General features: G+C 42.4%; 2 long non-coding RNA genes across 2 annotated transcripts; both read left to right on the top strand.

Annotated features, from left to right (window-relative positions):
• The first annotated feature begins 682 nt into the window (after window positions 1–682).
• LOC136497680 (uncharacterized) lies at window positions 683–1613 on the top strand. Its single transcript, XR_010769383.1, has 3 exons — window positions 683–1245; window positions 1306–1365; window positions 1483–1613. It is a non-coding gene; the product is annotated as an uncharacterized lncRNA (long non-coding RNA).
• Window positions 1614–1654: 41 nt separating this feature from the next.
• Window positions 1655–2381, top strand: LOC136497685 (uncharacterized). Its single transcript, XR_010769385.1, has 3 exons — window positions 1655–1729; window positions 1812–1880; window positions 2219–2381. It is a non-coding gene; the product is annotated as an uncharacterized lncRNA (long non-coding RNA).
• Window positions 2382–8328: the final 5947 nt, after the last annotated feature.

Raw genomic sequence — 8328 nt, forward strand, 5'->3', positions numbered from 1 at the left:
GAATGCATCAACATGTTTCTATTCTTGTATTTTCTTTTAATTTCATAAAATAAATATTATTTCCTAAATTTGAAATGCACATATAATTGCATATTTAAATCAAATTTACTATTTTAAAAAGAATTCAAATTTTAGGGTGTTACAAAGAACTACTGTACATACGTTCACAAACTCGTACTATGGGGTGAAAATGGAACATATACGGGAAAATTTGGATATTTTTGTTAATTCAGACATCTATATTTTTTTTGTCGAATGGAAATGTTCTAACTAGAATTTGAACACAAAATAGAAAGTTGAGATTTAAATTCACATCCATATCTATTCAATTTTCTTAATGAATATCACTTGTACAGACAGCCTAAAGGCGGTTGTAAACCAGTTATATAGGTGGTAATTTGCCCTGCCTCTGCCAACGCATTAAAGAGCCAAAAAAGATGGCCAGCTCCTCCGGCAGGACCACCCTCCACGTCGCCCAAAATAGCCTCAGCCGTCCGATCGCGCGCTCGATGGATGAGATTTGTTGAATCAGATTTTACAGGGATCAGCTTCTTCAGCTTTTACTTGCCACCTGCAGCTTTTCATCTACTTCTATTTATCTTGCTGGGCTCCTAATGAGAATCTAGGAAAACAAAATAAATACCCAACTCCTGATTCTCCTTCCCGACCCTTCTAAAAAAAATCTCGCCTCCTCCCGTACAGGCTGCCTCACCGCTTCCTCTCTCTCACTCCCGTCTCCCTCCTCCCCCGACGCGGGCGGAGCGCCGGCGCTCGCGGCACGCGGTGCAGCGGCCAGCCCTGTGAGGCCCGCTGGTGGCCGTCCCCGGTCACGGAGCGGCGCGGGTCGGCCTCGCCGGTGGCCGCGGCGGCGGATCCCCGTGCGCTGCCTCCTCCGGGCGGTTTGTAGCCACTCCACGAAACCCTAGGTGCCTCCTCCGGCGGTTGCGGCGAGCCTCACGGCTGTATCTCACCGAGGCCGTGCTCGTGGGCTTCCCCAGTGCTGCCTCCTCCCACTAGTAAGAAACCCTACCTGCCTCTTCGGCGGCGGCTCCGAAGCTCGCGACAGCAGGCAGCAGCAGCCACGTGCGGGGGCTGGCCTTTTGGGATGCCCCTGTTCTAGGGATTTCTTTGGTATTTCTTTTTAAAATTTTGGGTGAATCGATGTATAGTATATGGAGGCCAATCCATTCCCTTGGCAGGAGATGTTTCCAAGAGGCTGATGTTCAATCTATGACATATCGATAGGTAACCTGTGAGTCAATTTTTGATCGATTCTTCTCGTTCTCGATTCTGATAAATATGCAGGTCGTTCATACATGGGGAACTGCATACTCAATAGCGGCTGAGGCCATCGGCTGCTGGCAGGTAAAGATAGGCTTACATTTGGGCCTTTCGGTGTGGTTTACTTTTATTTATAGATAGATTTCCTGTAATGTGTGGCTCCTTCTTGATCTTTTGTTGGATCCCCATTTTTCCCTGTAGAGTGCACGTCGTCATCTACCAGGTTTATAGGGGCAGGCTAAACAAAAAAAAGCAGGCAATTAGTGACTCCCTCTTTTGTGCACCAATAGTTCAACTTAAATTTATGGACAAAGCACTTTGTAGGTCCCAGCAAGTGTGAGATTTGTACATGTATATTTCCTCGCAATATGGATGGCCATGCAGTAATAAACACATGATGAGAATTTATTGATGCTCCTTGCTATGCTTCTTGCCAACAATTTGTAAGGTAACGTACATCTACTTGATTTTAAAATCCTTTTATGAGTCTACGATAATGATGGTTACATTCTTTCATGATTCTATGACAGGTATACTGCTTTCTTAGATGTAGCCTTTGCTACTTGGTCAAATAAAGAAAGGCATCCCTTCCTCTAATGGTAATTAAACATACTGCTTGCTCTGGAGTTAGTGAGCCTATAGGTGCCACACAGAGCTACGTGACCCCATGTATTATATATTCGAATATAATTAGCTACCATTGCCAATTTTGTCAGCAACTATGTGATCAGAGGTAAATTAACGGGCCTCCTCACTAATATATTCGAGTATGCTGATGCAATTATGCATCTACAGGTGCCTCTCCAAAACATAGTTATTGACACCAAATATATGATATATCCATCAAGAAGGGCTGGTCTGTTGGCCTTACCTTACTATCGGACATTCTTTGAGATTTCTAATTTTTGGGTTAACCATACAATCTGGCTCGTGGCAGGTCAATGTATCTGGATTTTGTGTGCTCATGGTTGGAGAACTAAATAAGCTGCAGTTACAAGTTATGAAGTTCAGGCCGACAATGGGTCCAGCAAAGGTGTGCATGGGGATTGAAATGATGCCATGTCAGGTGCTCCTCTTGGTTCCCAAAGTTGCATTTCTTTATCACCTTTGCGATGCAGAACTGCCAACTAGCCTAGTGGTTAGAGTACTTGAGTAGCACCCAGCAGACCTGGGTTCGACTCCCCGTGGGAGTGAATTTAAACAGGTCTGCATTATTAAAAAATTTAAAAAATAGGCTAGGGTTTCTCTTGCTGACTTCGGTCAAAAAACAAGCATTATCTAAGTAGTGGATGCTTCCTGCACTTTTAGTTGCATTGTTTCTCTTGATGTTTACTTCAGTTGCTACATATATTATGATTTAGGAATATCTCAAGCTGCTGACTGAGTTGTGCGGATCGTTAATGGAATGATTTATACTTCTCCGCCTTTATTTCCAAGCAGAAATTTAGATGAATACTGATGTCAGTTTTTGCGCTACCTTTCCTTATGATTACTGGAACTATGCAGCTTGCGTATGCAGGGTGCTGCGACTTTCGCGCTACCTTTCCATCTTTTGATCACTGGAATAATGCAACTTGCTGTAGGTTGACATTTTTTTTAGATGGCACTTTCTTTGTTCACTTGGACAGCATAACACTAACAAAAAAAAAGTTTTGTCACAACATATACGAGTGTGTTTCTTCTATGAGTCTGGTAAACAATGCCAGTATTAATTGTACTTACAGTATCCACTATTTTTTACCCCTATTGGTTCTTCTCTTTGAAGCTTTTTGTATAGATTTTAGGCCCTTTCTGCAGTTCATGTTTCTCCTTTTTCCAATAAAAAAGAATTAGGCATTGTTCGGTTTAGCTGCAATGCTAACTTGGAACGATTCCCACTAAAAATATTTGCCTAATTTACATAATCTTGAATGAGCTAAAATAGATCCTGCCCACATTGCTAGCTAGCCAAACAGGCCCTTAAGAATTTCCTCCACCTACTATGCCTTACCTGACAGATCTTGGGGTTAACCTTCGTTTCTTTGTTTGCAAAATATCAGGGAGTAGTGTGGATGGAGCTCTTTCTGTGAATCGTTGATTTTAAAAGGTACCAGGTAATACAAGCCATCCATACTTACTTTTCCACTTATTTACTTACTTTTCCACTTATTATTTTCTAGTCTCTAACAAATAGGTGGCTGGGAACCATTTGTAGAGCGAGGTGGTTATTTGACGTGACTCAACCTATACATCTTAAGAAATCAGTTTCTAGAGGTGCGTCAAAATCCGGCCGCCTCTAAAATTTGTTTTTACACAGTTTGTAAATCGCGCCAAAAAAAATTAGTATGACAGAAACCCACGAGTAAACCCTCATGAACACGCGTCATAAGTCATGGGATTTTTGCTTGTGCGGCCATGGGGGCTCAAACTTCCAACCTCAAGCCTCGCGCGTTACTTCCTTATCATTGTGCCTCGAAGTTACTTGCTCGTGAGATATTTTTCTGTTCTCTTCCAACAGATACCAAAAAAACACATCACCTTAGTGGTTAATTAATAGAGCTGGTCAACTTAGGATGCATGCCTCTGAAAATGATCAATAGAGGCTGGATTTTGCCTGAAGGTTATCCGCGCCTTTCTTAATCAGAGAGACTGTCTTCTAATTTTTTTATTACAGCGCTCGGTCCCATAAAAAATCTTGAGGACGTTTTAGGCCTGGTTTAGTTTGTAAAATTTTTAGCGAAATGGTACTGTAGCATTTTAGTTGTTATTTGACAATTAGTGTCCAATCATAGTCTAATTAGGCTTAAAAGATTCGTCTTGTGAATTTCGTCTAAACTGTGTAATTAGTTTTATTTTTTATTTATATTTAATGCTTCATGCATGCGTCTAAAGATTCGATGTGACGGGAAATCTTAAAATTTTTTGCAAAATGAAGTGCAACTAAATAGGCACTTAGCAAAAATAGCAGATGCTAAGGTTATGGTTAAAGACCCTGCCAGCCCTATATATAAACAATCATCACACTGCTGTTTAATTGAGGTGACATGTTCATCAATTTGTAAAGTGGATGACAGGGAGGTGATGGACTGGTGGTGTACTATGGTATAGAGTGGCACCCACGGTGGAAGCTACAACGTCATTCTTTTTTATAATTTTTTTAAATGCTACCACGCCCTCTATTTTAGGACGAATATAATACTTGGTTTGACCATTGTCCAGCCCCTCGGTATCCCGTCCTTGTCTCTCTTGTCGCAGCTTGTTTTGCCAAAAAGAAAGATGTCCTTGCTGTATAGATAACGTCTCGTTCAGATCCACAGTCTCGCATGGAGTTCGTGAGTGACAAATACCGAAGCTCCCTCTCGTTACTACTTAGGGCCAGTTTGGTTGCTGAAATTTTTGGCAAAATGATACTGTAGTATTTTCGTTGTTATTTGATAATTAGTATCTGATTATAGTTTAATTAGACTTAAAAGATTCGTCTCGTGGATTTCGTCTAAACTGTGTAGTTAGTTTTATTTTTTATTTATATTTAATGCTTCATGAATGTGTCTAAAGATTCGATGTGACGAAGAATCTTAAAAAATTTGGCATTTTGGGAGAAACTAAACAGGACCTTACTGCTAGACGAGATGGGGGTGTTATGCGGCCCCACCTTATCGACAAATGTGATGGTGGTTTTAAATTAGGCCATATCAAGAGACATTAATGCCGGCGTAGCACTATAGTCAGATTAAACACTACTTAAAGTAAGTATAATAACATGATGTAAGTTAGCTAAATACTGAGGTGCAGAAGAAAGAGGAGAAGAGAGAGAAACGGCTGTAAGCTTACAGTCGGCTTTGGCACAAGAATTAAAAAACTTTGTGAGACAGATAAGTTAGCCATATATTAACACTGAAGAGCTAACTACTATATATATAGATGGGTCGAGAAAAAACTATAAGAAATCTTAAAGTCAGTAAACCGGTAGTATTATTAGCCTTGCTCTAAATGGGTCGGCGATTTTCCTATACCGCCATTTTAGCCGGTGCTTTTTACGTTGCCAGGGCTGGCCCTGAGCGCGGGCGAGCGGAGCTAAAGATGGCAACGGGTAAAATCCGCGCGGATACTAGCCCTAGATATCCATACCCACGAGCAAAAATCCGTGCCCGCGCCCGCACCTGTTAACCGTCACGGGTAGAAAACCATGCCCGTGCCCGCTATCCGTAGATATCACATGCCCGCGGGCACACCCGTATACCCGCAAAAATGAAGCAACAAAGCACCCAACCATATCTTAATAGCAAGTAAGAAACAATATATCAAAAAATAAACGTCTCTATCTCAACATTAGATAAAGTATGACACATTGACCATACAAGAGTAATCAAAAGTATGTCTACATTAGTGTATCTCAAGTCATCACAAATTAACACGAATAAAGACATACAACCGTATATAGACTTATAGGGTCATTGGCGCGGGTCTAGCGGGTTTGCGGGTGCGGATATCATTTTTCCATGCCCACGAGCAAATATCCATCGGGTTTAGAATCACACCCATGCCCGTGCCCGTGGGCACAAACTTAAACCCATATCCATGCCCATCGGGTTTTCTATCCATGTGCACGCGGATATTTTGTGCCCGTTGCCATCTTTAAGCGGAGCGGCCGCCCTGGGCCCCGGATCCCATGGGCCCCATCCCAGGTATACCGTATATTACGTGGTTACTGCAGATAAGCACAACCTGACGATCCTCATGCAAGCTAGTATTTTGCAAACTCGATTGGTTACTGCAGATAAGCGCAACCATGCGCCTTATCCCTTGTGAGTTTTTTTTAGTTGTGATGCAAACAGACACTAGCCCTTGTGATGCAAACGATTTAGAGACAGTAATAGTACTGGCTGTCTGGTGGGCCCTGAGCAACCATGCTAACTTGCTTTCTTCATCTTCTCCTATTAAACAAGACATGAAAGCCAGAGCACTTTGCTAGCTTCCTTCACCATCTTCTTGCCTCTTCAAAGCGCACATGGTTATGCATGCACACATAGTAAAGCTTACCTGCTTCTTTTATTTTTTTAAAAAAAATATTTTGTACAAAATCTCATCAAACAGAGAAAAGAAAAAGTGAGCATGAGTAGATGAATTAATACAATCACGGAGAGATCTATACATAAGTTTTTTTATAAGAGTAATTCGTGATGGTTGACTGGTTGTTGTCGAGGAACTAGAGTATATACCATCATTAATAACTTCGCATCGAGAACCTCAGAATAAAATTTTAAGGTATTTTAATATATATGAATTGTTTTTTTTCTGAAGCGTTTATCATTAACAATGTATATGCATAAGTGCTTAGTTCATGTGTATATAAGAGGCCCCTAAATTTTGGTTTCGCCCTGGGCCCCTAAAAACTCAGGGCCGGCCCTGTACGTTGCTACAGTATATTTAGGTGGCCCTTAGTTATCGACTTATCGCTGTTTCAATCGGCGGGATATAGTTTTGCAAAATTACTGCACCATATATATTTTTTTGCAAAAAAAAAGAAACATATAAAAAAAATAAAAAAGAAATCTAGTTTGGCACTAGGCCACCTTGCCCACAAAAGCCAGTTACCTCCCAAAGCCCAACGCTGGAGAGAATTCCCCGTCCACTTCCGAGCCATGCGACGTCCACACATGCATGCTGTGGTCGGCCCATATACAAATATCTGGCAGCCTGAGGCCGAGCCGAAAGCATTTCGTTGTGGGCGACGCCAAGAAGTTGGAGCTACCGGACGCGTTGGCCTCCACGGCCCGCCTGAAGCTTGGGAGCAGTTATCTCCTCCGACCAGTTGCCTTTCATCTTCGTCTAGTCAGCCGCCGCCGGCCGCTCTCTCCTCCATTTCACCCGCTGTCCCTCACCTTCACGGCACTGCCCTTTCTCCTCTCGTGACTATGAACGTCTGCCCCGTGAGAGCCCCTGACGTAGCCGCCCACACCACAAGGTCGTCCGACTCCAAGCTCACCGCCGCATCCAAGAAAGGCGCAAAGAAGCCCGCCTCCGCCGCCGCTCCTCCGCTACGTCGTCATACGCCCCCCACCAGAAACTGCTCCTCGCTATCCTCCGACAACGCGTCCTCGTCCTGTCTCGCTCTATTCGATGGCGCCGGAGATGCTGCTGCTTTATTTCAGCTAGGCCCATAGGGTGCCCGTCAAGGAGGACCACTATGTGCTTCCAATTCTTCAGAAGGTCATGATTAATTGCCTCTGCAATGTAGTTCATCACCTGTAATGTCAGCGGTAAATATTCAGTGGCCTATTGGTATCACTGTAAGAAACATAGACAGTGATTTGGCACTTCGTGTGAGTACTGACCATTTATGCATATAATGTGGTTGCTGCTCATTGTGCTGCAGGGTACTTGTTAATGAATGAGACTGTTGACAAGGGCAATCTGATCTACAAGATCGATGTCTTCCTCAGTTCAGTTCAAGCGAGCTACTGGAGTCTGGAGATCAAGATGTGCAGGTAGGAGCTTGTGAAGCATTCACACGGCAATTGAAAGAAGCATCAGTGTCTCAACTGGTGGTCGATCAACAATTTCAGAACAAAAGCAAGAATCAGCTACCACTGTAATTTTAGCACTGGTGAAGTGCATGACCATGTATCAGCTATGTTCTCAAATAAAAAAAAGGCCATGTATCAGCTACTAGTGCATGACCATGCATCAGCTTTTGTTTTGAACTAGCTTTGTAAGAGTTGGTTGTACAGATACTATAAAATGTAATATGGCATTTTGAGCCATTTTGAAATTTACAAATGTGATGGATATGTTGCAAAAATTATAACCGATTTACCGTGTTCATGTTTCTGTTCCACTGCATCTGGATATTTTACAGTGTTACAGAATCAGGATTGCAGTGTTGTACATAAAAAATTCCTGTACGCCATTAGTGTTTTTGCTGTAATTCATGGCATTATGGATAAGCATAGATTACACCCATCTTCAGAAAGAGGTACACCAACCAATCTGTGCAAACTTAGAAACTATCAGGACTACTAGATGCTCATCCAATAGATGGGGTGAGGGGACTTAAGCGTAAAAAAA

Source organism: Miscanthus floridulus, chromosome 1 (genome assembly GCF_019320115.1).
Source record: "Miscanthus floridulus cultivar M001 chromosome 1, ASM1932011v1, whole genome shotgun sequence".
Classification (NCBI taxonomy): domain Eukaryota; kingdom Viridiplantae; phylum Streptophyta; class Magnoliopsida; order Poales; family Poaceae; genus Miscanthus; species Miscanthus floridulus.